The sequence below is a fragment of the Mixophyes fleayi genome, chromosome 6 (genome assembly GCF_038048845.1).
Source record: "Mixophyes fleayi isolate aMixFle1 chromosome 6, aMixFle1.hap1, whole genome shotgun sequence".
NCBI classification, from domain to species: domain Eukaryota; kingdom Metazoa; phylum Chordata; class Amphibia; order Anura; family Limnodynastidae; genus Mixophyes; species Mixophyes fleayi.
Window position 1 is genome coordinate 17,279,292 of NC_134407.1, and position 14,907 is coordinate 17,294,198.

Genomic DNA, 14,907 nt, shown 5'->3' on the forward strand with positions numbered 1-14,907 from the left:
GGTGGGTTAAATAACCTTAACCGAGCCAATTAGAGAGTTGGCAAACAGAAATATATTAACATGCTTTCGTGTGTGTACTAGCACTGCTTATATACTGTACAACAGCCCACTGACCTATATATCAAACATCCATGCATAAAGATCTTATTCAAAGTACAGCATAAATCTCAGAGTGCCTGATAAATATGTATATGAAGTCATGAAGAGAAGCGAGATAAGGACACAGGCAAAGAAGGAAGTAGGCCGAGGCGAGGAATACAAAGTAAGTCACAGGGATGGATATATGTGTGTGTGTATATGTGTGTATATATATATATATATATATATATATATATATATATATATATATATATATATATCGCACTTACACTTGTAAATAGTACACATTTGGTTACAATCCACATTTATTTATTAGTAAAATGTATTAGAGATTATTTATACATAAATGATAATATATTAAAGGTATCTAGTGCTCAGGATATAGGAAATGTATCATGTTTAGTGTCATTTTGATCTGCACACTACCCTCAGGAACCACTACTATCGGCAAAGCGGTCTCTTCCTGCAATCACTAGTTATGGAAGATAAAGCATTAATGCACAAAATGATATTGTGTTTGGAATGTAAATAGGTTAGTTTAAACTGGATTAGGTCGGTTCCCTTAGGCACAACATGTGTTCAGCTGTTGGAGAGAGCTGGCCACAACTTATCGTAGCAGTCCTTTGAACTGACCTATGATTTGCATTAAACTGGACTGACCTGACCCCTGGACCAATGAAGAAAGAAAAGTTTATCTTTGTGCACATTGTGACATCATCACTGTTTTTTTGTTAACTGAAACTGCATACAAGCTTCCTGAGCCAGTGTCTTTTTTCTCTCTTCCTGACAACATACAACATGACTGTATCTGAACCTGGGCCCAGGGTAAGCGCTGGCTTAATGTAATGTATACGGTCTAAACTTTCCTCTCTATTGTTCTATCTTTTATGCTTCAGCGTGGCTTTACTGTAAATCCTGCTATCTTCTGCTATTACATCTCTTTGTGCGTTGGAACCACAATAATCACATTGGACAATGTTTATTGGTAGCGATAAAACGAACAATACAATATATATATATATATATATATATATATATATATATATATATATATATATGTGTTTATACATATAAACATATCTATATACATATATATATATATATATATATATATACACAAGTTAACCCGTGCATGATACTCATGCATTCTAGTCAAATAAAGCTACTTAAGGTGTTAAAAAGGTTCTTGTCATGCATTTGGGGCTAGGCCAGGCCTCCTCAGGGGAAGAGCGTTACTTCCAGACGTAAGCGCCCTTTTTTAACGTGGTTTTGTCCACATGTCACCACCTCATCATTCTTCTCCATCACCTCATCCTTCATCTTCATCGCCACATCCTTAATCTCCATCGTCTTACTGTTCTAAAACCTCTCGATACACAACGTTTCTGCTAAACACCTTATTGCTGTGCTCAATCAGTCTTCCTTGAAGGGCAGTATTCATAACCTGCACTTTCACATCACTGCTTCTCCGTACTCGTGAAAATGCGACATACAATTGTCCATGACCAAAGACAGGCTCTGGTAAATAAATACCCACACGGTCAAGTGTTTGACCATGTGACTTGTTAATGGTCATAGCAAATGCCGCCTTCAAAGGGAACTGCCGCTTTCTTAGCTTAAATGGCAGTCCTGTTTCGGATGGACATAAGTCAATCCGAGGTATCATTACCTTCTCTCCTTCAGCGGAGCCAGTCAAAACTTCTGTTTGTATCACATTCGTTTTCAGTGCTGTCACTACTAATCGAGTGCCATTGCACAGTCCTCTCTTAACATTCAGATTTCTCAATAGCATAATAAGGCTTCCAACTTTCAATCTTAATCTGTGCCATGGCATTCCGGAAGGAGTCAAGAGTTTGAGCCCTCAACTCGTACATTTAGCCTTTACTACCCCTCCCACGGGGGGAAAGGGGGATGATGGAAGCTAACTGACTTCACTATTATAATTTTTTTGTCAAATAATGTCGGTATACCAAATTTCAGGTCAATTGGATGAGCCCTTTCTGAGAAAATAGTTTTTTCCACACACACACACACACACTAACACACGCCGCTAGGCTTATATATTATATATATGTATATATATATATATATATATATACACATGACATTATTTAGTATATTACAGTGGTCAAAGTGGAAAATGTAAGTGAATGGAATTTGATAGTTTTCTAGTTTTACTGCATATTACTATATCTATCTATATCTATCTATGTGGATATATATATATATATATATATATATATATATATATATATATATATATATATATATATATGTGTATATATATAAAATTATTTTTATTTTTCTGTTTGGTTTTTGTTGTTGAGGTGGAAATCAGATTCTAGCTGTCATTTTGTAGAATGTACTAAATAAATAATAACTGCAATCTGATTGGTTGCTATAGGCAACATCTCAGCTTTTAAAACCCACTGGAAACCCGCAGCTTGATACATTAGCCCCTAAAGGAAAAGAATCAGGGGCATGAGGTTCATTGGTGTTGAGGAGAAAGGAACCAAATCAACAGGGAAAGCCAGTGATCGAAGAGTGCGGGGAAATGGCATCAGGAGCCGTGGACCAGACCAGTCTGAATCCAACAGCAGCCTGAGAAGGTCAGGTCACAGATTTTCAACAACTACAGGTAGAACTAATAATCCATTACTCAAGTATGTTACACCTATTTGCATATTTCACTGTAATTGAGTTATGTCAATATAGATTTTATCACTTAGCCATGCTACATGTTATAAGATGAGCTCCAACCATTGGTTCCCCCGGTGGGCCCTCCATGCCCCAGTCCGACACTGTGTATTTATATGTCCGTTTTATAACTGTATTATGATGGCACATTAAGTGTTACTTTTTTAGGTTTTAAGAGGAATTACTTTAATTGGTTGTATCCCCATGTGTGTTCTGCTGCAGAGGACACCGTTAGGTTGACTGATACCACATACCTTCATCATTAGCTCATCGCTCTGTATCTCTGAAGCAGGCGTAACAAGAGCCTTCATCACTGCAAATATCTGTCTGGAGAATTCAGCACTAAGAACTTGTGGTTTGGACTCTGTGTTGGCCTGGCGTATAGGAAAGGTACACAATGTTTTCAATGTTTCTGAGCTTAAGTGACCGATTAAAACATGTCTGTGGTCTACCGCAGCTTACAGTGGTGTTTTCCACGCTGCTCGGAGTTTATATATTCTCAAAAGCTGATTCTTGTAGGGTAATATATGGGGACAGCATGGAAAATAGATTGAGCTGACAAACTAAATGTGTCACTAAGGATGTACACTGCCTCGAAATTAGGAGAGTGCAGCCACACAGCAGTGGTTTTGTTCCTAAATATATCTGTTTCTTCAACTTACTGAGTTGCCCTTTGGATTTTCAACAGTTTCAAAGTCATTTATTATGAGTTGAAGTTTTATAAGATTTCCACAAAGATTACTCCTTTTCTTGTGATATTCAAGAATATATAATATAATAATATAATATAATAGTTCCCACAGAATTAATTCTATAACTTGTAGTGAAGTCAATGAACATTACAGCCACCCCTTACTAGCTTGAGTTCTTGGTAGCAGGATGCCAAATACAATTATCACCTATTGCATTCGCGCAGTCCGCCCTTGGGACTGATTCATTAAGGAAAGCAAAGTAAAATAAAAAATGGGTACATTTGCACCTGGGCAAAACCATGTTGCATTATAGGGGGAGGTACATTTAAAATGTAGGGACAGATTTATAGTTGGAGTAATCATGTCCTAGATCAAATTTTAGGGTAAAACAAAGCTATCTAGTATGTGTGTGCTACATGAAAAAGCAGCCAGTATTTAACTTATGTGCAACACAATAAAATAATTTACACCCCTTGCATTGTAACATGGTTTGTCCAGGAGCAAATGTACTGTTTTTCGTTGCTGTGCTCTCCTTAATGAACAAGCCTGTCCATTACATTGTGGTAGACATTCATGGTGAAGCAGTGCAGAGGTTAAAATTGCCACTTTAAACATTTAAAAGAATGGTAGCAGGAAAAATAAAATCATACAATTTGCAAACAAAAAACAAGTAACAAGTTTAAGAACTTTTATACTCATTCAGTTGATTAACCCTCAGCACCATCTCATGGCAAAGCATGATGCCTACTGATTGTTTATTATTATTATTAATTATTATTATTATTAATTTTTTACTATTTTTAGGGACTGGTCAGATAAGGGAACACTTAATGTTGTTACATTCTCTCTATGCTACATTGGCCACCCTTGCTGGAATATCAGAGTCGATGCTGGCAACCATAACCATGTCTGGCCGAAAAAGGGACATGGCTGAGCATGATGATGTCAAAATTCCTGGTGTGACGGCTGATGACCTGTGTGTTTCCATTCTCTGCTGGCTGCATTAACATGCACCATGACAGCCGACCACTTTTTTTCAGTAAATGGAGGAACCTGTCCAGTTTGGCTTTTGCACGTGAGTGACCAAGTTGTAAAAGGATTATTTTTGCTTGAGGCTCCCAGGCCGACCCTACGTGGCTAGTATGAGTGCTGTAACATTTCTTTTAAATTCACCTTGTTACATCTTGGCATGTAGTCCATACTTGCCTACTCTCCCGAAATTCCCGGGAGGCTCCCGAATTTCCGGGGCTCCTGGAAGAGTAGGCAAAGTTCCCGATTTTGCCGAAATTCACGGCAAATCGCGTTATTAAGCCCCGATCCGACGATGTCACCACGCCCCCCTCCCACCCCTTGTCACATGAAATCTTAAAAGTTGGCATGTATGATGTAGTTAGCTACCTTATGGGCAGGCATGACATATAAATAAGTATTATTGAGGACATGAACCATTCCATGTACAGGCAGTGGCATTGCTCACTGTGCTACTGAAAAACTTTTTGAAGACGGTTGATCACATGATATCAGTGTCACATGAGGTTTATCACATGATATCAGTGTCACATGAGGTTGATCACATGATATCAGTGTTATATGAGGTTGATCACATGATATCAGTGTCATATGAGGTTGATCACATGATATCAGTGGCACATGAGGTTGATCACATGATATCAGTGTCACATGAGGTTCATCCCACACCCGCATAAAATAATGTCACTGCAGCGGGATGTACCAGATATATAGAGAATTATATAGTTATGTTATTCAAAGGACATTTCCAAGAGACTTTCACTCCAGTGAGTTTTAAATTGTTTATTTTAGCAATATATTGACTATTTGACACACTCACTGTCTATTTTATTAATAAGGTTGTGTATTAATTGTGTGCACATGGGGCCTGTACCACATTATGGCATCAATCGCTTGTACTACTAACTCCTGACCATGATGATGATTATTATTATCTTTTGTTTATAATTCACCAATATATTGTTCAGAACTGCACCTTGAGCGGATTATGGTATAAAATGACATACAAAGACATGCAATAGTAGGAAAAGATTGCCCTGCCATAGCAGCTTACAATCTAATAGGAGTGTGGAACACAGACATAAAGGTGATGGAATAGTAATTTTAGCTATTGGAGATGATATATATTCATGGACACAAGAACTGTGCTAGTTCCTGGTGCTGGGCAGTTGGTGACTACAGGTGTAACACCTTGGAGGAATAGAGTGACTACAATGCAAGAACTTACTTCTCTTTCTTCTATGCTGTTCTTCCTCCTTCCTTGCAGTTTAGATCGGTTGGTATGAAACTAAACATGGGTGACAGAGGGGCAATGGCATACTTGCCTACTTTCAGTAGGCGACGTCCGGGAGATGGGCAAGACTAATGGGCAGGAGGGGGCGGAGCGCCTCGAGTCACGTCATTTTGGCCCCGTCCCACGAGTAAAATTACATTTTGTCGCGGAGGGCGGGGCCAATATGACGCGATTCTCTGTGAATTGCGTCATTTTGACAAGGGAGATCCAGGATGCGGGGGAAATGCCAGCTCTCGCGGGAGCCCGGTAGACTGACCCGAATTTCGGGAGTCTCCCGGACTTTCTGGGAGAGTTGGTAAGTAAGGGCAATGGTACTGGTAGGACTTACTCGCTCCCAACTCAATAACTGACAGCAAGAACCTTTAACTTTTTATTTCTGGATCAAAGAGGTAAAGGTGGAAAAGGCAACTTAGAAATAATACATTCGATACACATGGGATAGACAATGCATTTAGCATAGACACTTAAAAATAGGCAAACACTCCCTGAAATCAACAGATAGCATAGTAATCAAACCAAATAAAAATAAGGTTTCCCACAATATCTCTGTCTTTTACTTGAAATTAGGGTAAAGTAAAACAGTCTTTAATTCTGTTAACAAATGGATGAAATGAAGCAGTTTCTGTAAAGAACTGATTTCTCCTTTATCAGTACAATAGTACTGCACAGATTAATACTCTTTAACTGCCAGCCATAGTATTGTAACATAATAGTCTGGTGATAGGGCTGGCTGGGATCTGTAGTACCACAGAGCTGAACTGTATCCAATAGTCACAAGGTTAACTCAACAAAGTTATTGTTTTTGTGTTTAAATGGTACTCCAATGCAGGCTGAGTCTTGTAATCTTACTAATCCAAGTAAAGTTCTGATAATTGAGTCTCTTCACCAAACAAAATGTCTGATCCTTGATGCTGCATTCACTGTTTTAAAATGGTGGTGGTTAACAAACACAATTCCTTTAACTAGTGGGCAGTCTTAATTACAGTTCTGGAACAAGGATATCTTACTGATAGTGAGATAGTTTCCCTTGTGATGTACTGCAAAAACTTTAATTACTAGGTACTTTTATATCCTGAAGCTGGCTGTGACTTGTAGTGCCACAATGTTACACATATTCTAAAATTTTGTGACTCTTTCTTTCTCAGTTCCTCTGATTAATAATAGAAGTGTTCCACATACATTCTGAGGATTTATACTTAGAGCTGTACTCTTGTTTCTCACTATTGTTATGCCTCGATTAGTACATATTAGGGTATAGTTCATAGACTTACCCCAACACACTGGGCTCCTGATATCTCTGTTGCTGAGTTGTCTGTCAGGAAAACTTGTCAATATAGCTGTTGTTAGAATCCAACCAGCCTTTTGCTTGTCTGTTTTCTGTTTACTGAGTTTACTTTACACACAGCACCTCACATCACACTTCTTCTTTCTCGCCACAGAAGTTCGTTGCACAACACAACCCCAAATCTTGCAAGATTTTGACTGTAATCTCTCAGTCTGTCCCTGCTTGACTGACAGCTGTGTGAACCAATGAGCAGCAGAAGCAATGAAACTCCTGGGTCCTATGCTTCCTGAGCTTGCACAGACCTTTTTTTAAAGGGACCATACACACATAGGTAATACACTGGAGCAGTGCACAGGTACAGAACTAGTTCCTGACTCTGGAAAGTTGGTGAGTAGAGGTACTGTGTTAGTTCCTGGTTCTGGATATATTATGATTGTAGGTACGGTGCTAGTTCGGTGCTCAGGGCATTTAGTGAATACAGGCATGGTGCTAGCTCCTGGTTCCAGACACTTATTGGTTATATGCCCTATGTTCGATCCTGACACTGAGCAGTAGGTGATTATAGGAACTGTGTTAGTTCCTGTCTCTGGGCAGTTGATGAATAGAGGCATTATTTATCCTGAATTGCGCAGTTAAGGTGTTTGAAGTGTCTATATATGCTGATATCATGTATGTTTGTGAGCAATGCTAGCTAAATTAGCAGTCAAGTGGTAAAAGCATACTTGCCAATTTTAAACATCTCTCCTCCGCATCAATGAGATCCCCGTCCCGCAAACTTCACTAGGAAGTGGGTGGGATCTGGAAGAAAGGCCTACTCTCCCCGGGGGTCCAGCAGAACTGCTTGAAATTTGGGAGTCTCCTGGACAATCTGGGAAAGGAGCCAAGTATGGGTAAAAGCAAGTACCAAATAGCAGAGGAGACGTGATCAGTGGTGGTGTTCTAAAAAAAAATAGACCCTTGATGCTATTTTTATAATAAATGTTTGTTGGTCAAAAAAATGTGCAGGACACTATTACAGCTTAGCACCAGCTCTACCTTACTGTGCAATTATACGGGGATCCTCACATTCTTTTTTGGACATTCTTGCAATTGTCAGTTGTAAGTGGTTTGGGAAGAATTCCATATTTCCGAAGGTCTTCTAAACTATTGAAAAAACATCAATGGAAGGAAAAAATTAATTAATTTTTGTAGAAACTATAAATGTAAATATCACTGATTTAATATTTTGCAAAGTTCTATGAATATTTTTTTCAATGTACTGTCTGTTACTGCATGTAAATTAATGCTTCAGTTGTATTTTAAAGTGATCCGATGGCTTAGAAAATTTAATATATCATGTTTTGTTTGATCTAGGAATATGTCAGACATGGTTTTATTTAATATTATTAAAAATGTTAAATAAAATGTCACCCATAATTTTTTTTTTTAACATACATAATCTAAATGATGTTACTAGGTGGTGAGGCTTAATGAATGACAGCAATATAATGACAGATGTAAGATTCTATTAGATTTTTTTTAGGGGGGGGCTTTTACCCCTGGGTTTGTGAGAATGATAATAAAGACAGCAGGCATGCTTTGTTACTGGTTTAATATTGTACATAAAATATCACACTTCTGTTCATAAATAGATAGCATAATACAATCAGAAGACTTGCACTGCAAGCTTGTATGTTGCAGAAATTAAGACAGATCATGGAATTATATCGTGTCACTGTACATGTGAGAAAATAAGGCCAGATTCATTAAGGATCTTAACTTGAGAAACTTCTTATTTCAGTCTCCTGGACAAAACCATGTTACAATGCAAGGAGTGCAAATTAGTATTCTGTTTTGCACATAAGTTAAATACTGACTGTTTTTTCATGTAGCACACAAATACTTGTTAGCTTATTTGTACACTGAAATTTAAAGTTGATGCTTGTGAAGTTGATATTTGTGTGCTACAGTTTCTAAAGTTACGATCCTTAATGAATCAGGGCCATGTTCATTATGTAGTGCTCCAATGTGAAATATTACTGACTTGATACTATCTATATCTATCTCTAACTCATCTATAATTATAATTTGTGTGTGTCAGAGCACATAGTCTCTTATTACATGATACTGTATTCCAGTCTCAGCTGTGAGTCTGCAAATGTGATCAGTGGATCAAGCAAAAGGATTCTCTCAAAGTTTCGATTATCCCCCCCCTCTTTCTCCAGGACTGTAGAGGACGTTTTCTTATGGTAAGTAGTCAGCCAATATTTGGGATAGACCTCTGAGCCCATAGTCGTTTATTAAGCGCAACAGGATTGTTATGGTAATATGCAGAACTTGGAACCCATATGAAATCTGTGTGTTGTGTGAGAATAATATTTGGACTTGATCATTGTGTCCTATTAGCAATCTGAAGGGACTAGCATATGCCTAGATGACAGTCACCAAGCAGTAATAAAAAACATGTTTACTTTTTTTCAAATACCCTTACAAATGAATGGAATGGAGAGCCAGGAGACAGAAATTGTTACCCCCATTTTATTCACAGCTTTCTTTCCAAACCACTGTATTGCAAATCCATAAAATGATCTACCGCTTAAAATATTTAATGATTATTTGGTCAGTATTATCTTGTATATGACTTAATTGGTAAATGGGAGATCTATAACAGTTGTCCGGCTTCATTAAGCTGTTGTAAGGGTCCCTGGGGTTATGAACGGAGAGAAAGGGCGGGCTCCACTCATAAGGCCCATTTCGGATCTTTTAACAGCTAGCAAGTTGCTGGCTAATCAGGAGTTGCACCTGTGAGATGCTGGTAAAAGACTGTAAGGCTGGTTGATCCCTTTCTCAATGCCTGGGAAACAGTTCAGATGCCTGCTGAGAGACACTGCAATTTGTTACCAGTAAATGCTGTTGTTTTCTGTGTGTGGGATAGTAGGTCCTTCACTTCAGAAAGGGTGTTCCTGTTGTATTAGTTAGAAGCTGGACAGTCTAGGACTTTTGTTTATGTTTTGTTTTTGGAGCTGGTGAACAAAACTAGCTGCGGCTACTTGAACCAAGGCACTAGACTTGTGTGATATTGTTTGGCTGATGCATAGGAAGTGCATCCCTAACCTGATTTTGTGACAAAATATTGCAGATGAACCTGCTCTTCTTTGCTCAGTGGGAAGAAATCTGCATAGCTCATCTCACCAAGAAGTGATGTTCCTCCAGATCGACTATTAAGCCCCTTTTGCCCCAGAAAAGAGCCATGAGAGTAGGGAGTAGGAAGAAGAGAGGAAAAGCTCTCCCTGGGGCTGGAATCACTGCCTCTACCAACCCTCCAGCTGCAGGACAAGGGAACACCAGCCAGGATCCCCCCCAGAGAACTCCCACTCTGAAATCCTGGATTCGGCAGTCTGTTGTCCTCAAGCTGAAGGAGGTGGATGGAAGTATCCCGGACATGACTTATGAGACCTTTGGTAGGGAAATGATTCTCAATCAGGGATTCTCCATGTCTGAAACTCAGCGTACAGAGCTTTCATTAAATTGTAAGGCGCCACAGTGCTAGAAAACCATATACGTAAAACAGGGATATGCAATGTAGACAAAATAAATGTAATGGTGAAAACAAAGGATGCACCATGTTGCCATGCACCTTAGTGTAACAGAAACTCAATACAAATATTTTGTTATTCGCATTATGGGGGAAGTTTACTAAATGGTGATTTTGCTTAAAAAAAATAAAATTGATCAAAATGGCTACAAATCACCCCAAAATGGCCGCATTCATGTGCCGGTTATATAGATTATGTGAATGGCTTTGTCCTCTTGGTAAGTTAGCTCTCAATTTAAAAACACATGAATGTATGACCCGGTGCATAGGAGCTCTCATTGTTTAGAGTTAGGACTCCTCTATTAGTAGAAGCGCAGTGAAGTTTTGGGTGGCTTATCGTACATTGGCAAATGTGTGTAACTGAGAATTCTGCATATTTATGCCCAAGTAGAAAGGCAGCTCTTTTACTGGCTCCGGACTAGCTGGGGTTCCTCGGTGCTCTGCTTTTGACTCTCGAAAGCACAGGTGTACCCCATGAAAGGCCATATATCAATAAAGTATGATAAAACAGATATCCCTTATGTCTGCCTTGTTACAGTCTGCCATGCAAATTGTGATGGGTACTTGAACCTGTCTGACTTTCCTGTAACTCAGAACTTAAAATGCTTATGTCATGTCTGTTTATTTAGAGTAAATAATCTTTACATCAGTGTGAAGTCATTTATACATATGACCTTTCCTCCTGCTAGACACACAGGATCGTGCTGGGCTTAAGATGGTTCTAACCTCCAATGTAAAATAATGTTTACACTGTAAACTACGTAGTGTTTGGGATGAAATGTATATCTCTAAAGCTTGACATTTGTTTATCATACATTTATGTGGCTTCTACACAGGGGCTCTTGGTATTTGCAAGCGTAATGTTTCTGCTTCCAGCGCAGTCCCATTGGTTATCCTGAAATAAAAATGACTATTGTTATGTCTTGATTAATGGTCTGTAATGATTTTGCCAACTAAATTGTGCATGGACCCCAATGGCTGGGAGTAACGTCAGGACAAATATAGTTCTAAGAGGATGGAATGTCCAACTCAACAGACAGAAGTGTTCCCAATAAGGCATATATGGGTTTGTGAAATATAACAATAACTGGGGGCCACTCACAGCAGTCCATTATCTGACATGCAGTGGGAGCTGACATGGAACTGTAATTAGAGCAGAAGCCATGGCCAGAGTTAAAGTCATAGATTGGGTACCCAGAAAAGCAAATCATTGGTTGGAAACAATCAGGATTAAAGTCAAGGATTCAGTGTACATGAATACTTTAAATACGTCAGTCAACACAACAGTGGTTAATACCCAGGACGCTGTATATGCAAGCACAAGGATAACCAAGGTCAAGGGCAGGGGCTTGCTAAACGTCTGGTTTCACAGTAGGACTTGAGCAGTGTAGTATTCGAGACGCTGGTATGGAAACACGATAATATAGCAACCTGCTGACTGTGCTACCTGGTTAATACAGCGGATGAGGTGCACTGAGCTTCAATGATGATACAATACCATAAGCGTACATTATAATTCCTTTGTTCCCTTCTACTAAGTAATTTAATACGCAAATCTGATCGATCAGTGCCACCGGCAGCCAGGATCCACAACACACTATTGTACATTCACCAAGTAATGTCCCCAAACCCCCCCCCCCCACCTTCATAAAATGGTGCATTCCCACCAGCGCTGTCATTGTGCTCCATAAATCCATCCGCTTGCAGTAAAAACAGATGCATTTGCGTGTAACTGCTCAGTACCACTTCTCTCGTTCTGTATGGTGATGTGATTCTCAGTATTTGCAGTTATGGGCATTTATGCAGTACCGCTCTGCTCTCTCTGTTTGCTGGTCTTATTTGGTATGTATGGGCATTGTATTTAGTGTTCTGGAGCCAATTCTCAGTCTATTTATAAGTTAATATTTCAGTATTTAAAATAAAGGATAAATGTATGTCCTGAACACATGTGCAGTGATTGTGTGTGTCCTCACATATGCTTTGTATATAAAATAAGACTTCTGCTACTAGTATGTTTTGATTGCATTTTATTAATTTTTGGAGCATGGTACGGTTCTCTATGGTATTCATATTATAAATTCAGCTCCCTGTTATGCGGATGAAAATACAATTGCCTTCGGTAGCAAAGAAGTTGGACAGCTAGTGCTACGTACACTACTGTTCTGAGACCCCAAAAAGAGGTGTTTCCCCATTGAACGAAATTCAGCTTATTCTTACAATACCTCATCTTACAAAGACATCTCCTGCAATTTGCTGTCTGTAGCTTAAACGCCAGCAGCCTTCCAGCCTTCTCTGCATTGCTTGTTAAAATCTGTCTCTTCCCCTTTGACATTAATACATAGAAACAATTTGACAGGAAAAGTAAGCATTAGACTTGGTGATAGAAAATACATCTTGTCTTGTTACAAACCCGTCTACAGCTTCATCAATTCTCATTCTGCAGGTGACACAGGTTCAGAATGATCTAATCTCATGTTAGTGTAAAAGTTAGATTTCCTTGACCTGAACACTGAATGGAACAGACCTGAATAAATTGGACAGGACGCACAGAGGAATTATTCTTCATCAATTTGTTTCTGATATTTATTCTAACAACATACGACTATGACACTTGATGGTCACCTTGGAGTTCCCAACATAACATCAAACACCATAGAAAATAAACAGTGGCCAATATTTTGGCTATTTTGTATTGTTCACCTGTACTGCCGATAAATGTTCACCGTTCTTTGTCGTACTCTCCCTTCAGATTGCCATAATAGGTGTGATAATGGGGATCATTTAACCAAATGGTTACAAATGGCACATTATGGTGTAGTACTCGGATTCTAAACATGAAACTCTGCCTGTGAATCGCCCTCACATTCATAGCTTAGTTGTTAATTATGTAACATAGTAACATAGTTGATGAGGTTGAAAAAAGACACCAGTCCATCAAGTTCAACCTCTTTTGGATCTCCTGCGATCCTGCACTTATATTTGAAGTTGATCCAGAGTAAGAAACCGCCAATCTGTTTTAATTGTGAAAATCCCCCAGACCCAATATTGCAGTCCTATTTTTACCCTATATCCACTACTATCCTTAATTTTAATTAACGGTCGTATCCCTGGATACACTTTTCCACAAAAAATTTGTCTAACCCTTTCTTAAACATGTCTATTGAATCTGCCATCACAACCTTCCCTGGCAGTGAATTCCATATCTTGACTGCCCTTACTGTAAAGAACCCCTTCCTTTGCTGGTTGTGAAATTTCCTCTCCTCTAACCTCAGGGGGTGACCGCGTGTCCTGTGTATAGTCCTTGGGGTAAAAAGTTCCCATGAAAGTTCACTGTATTGACCCTTAATGTATTTGTACATAGTAATCATATCTCCCCTTAGATGCCTTTCTATAGTAAACATGCCTAAACTGGCTAACCTTTCCTCATAACTTAATGACTCCATACTCTTTATCAATTTTGTCGCCCTTCTCTGAACCCTTTCTGGTTCCAAATTATCTTTTTTTATAGAGTGGTGCCCAGAACTGCATATTAAAGATGAGGTCTTACCAACGATTTATACAGTGGCAAAATTACACTGTCTTCCCTTGCATCTATGCCTCTTTTTATGCATGCCAATACTTTATTTGCCCTTGCAGCTGCTGCTTGACATTGAGCACTATTGCTAAGTCTACTGTCTGCGAGCACTCCTAAATCCTTTTCCATTATAGATTCTCCTAACTTAATTCCGTTTAATTTATAGATTGGTTTCTTGCATGTACTTGCTTTTAATTGCTTAACTGTTAACGGTTTATATATACCATTGTTAATAAATATAAGGAATATGAAAATTGGCGGCTTGTAACAAAAAAAAGGGGGGGGTTAGCATTTTGTAGCCAGTGATCATTTTACAAGAAAGGAGGGCATGGTGACACTCTAAACACTATGGATTTCATATTTTGGTCACAGACCATATGATGAGATTCCTACTCTAAAGCTGGGTGCACACTCAAGGTTCTTCACCCAATTATCGGGCCAATCACATGATAAACGACCGTTCCGCCCGATATTGCATTAGTGTGTACGCTCCAAGGATGATCAGTTAATCATATTTTGGGTATGCCCAAACAAAGTCAAATGATACTTTAATTGGACAGATGTGATTGTTAAAGATTGAAAAGAAAATTTGAAGTCTAGCTAGAGGAGATTTTCGATGGACAATTTATATGGGAGCACCAATATTTACCAAGTTGTTTATTT

The 14,907-nt window shown here is 38.8% G+C and overlaps 1 protein-coding gene across 1 annotated transcript in view; it reads left to right on the forward strand.

Moving 5' to 3' along the window:
• The first annotated feature begins 9,223 nt into the window (after positions 1 to 9,223).
• The window catches only part of GOLGA7B (golgin A7 family member B), a 245,674-nt gene continuing 239,990 nt past the window's right edge, over positions 9,224 to 14,907 (forward strand). Inside the window, exon 1 of the mRNA XM_075215939.1 lies at positions 9,224 to 9,324. The gene's annotated coding sequence lies outside the window, so the exon portion shown is untranslated. The remainder of the gene's footprint in view (positions 9,325 to 14,907) is intronic.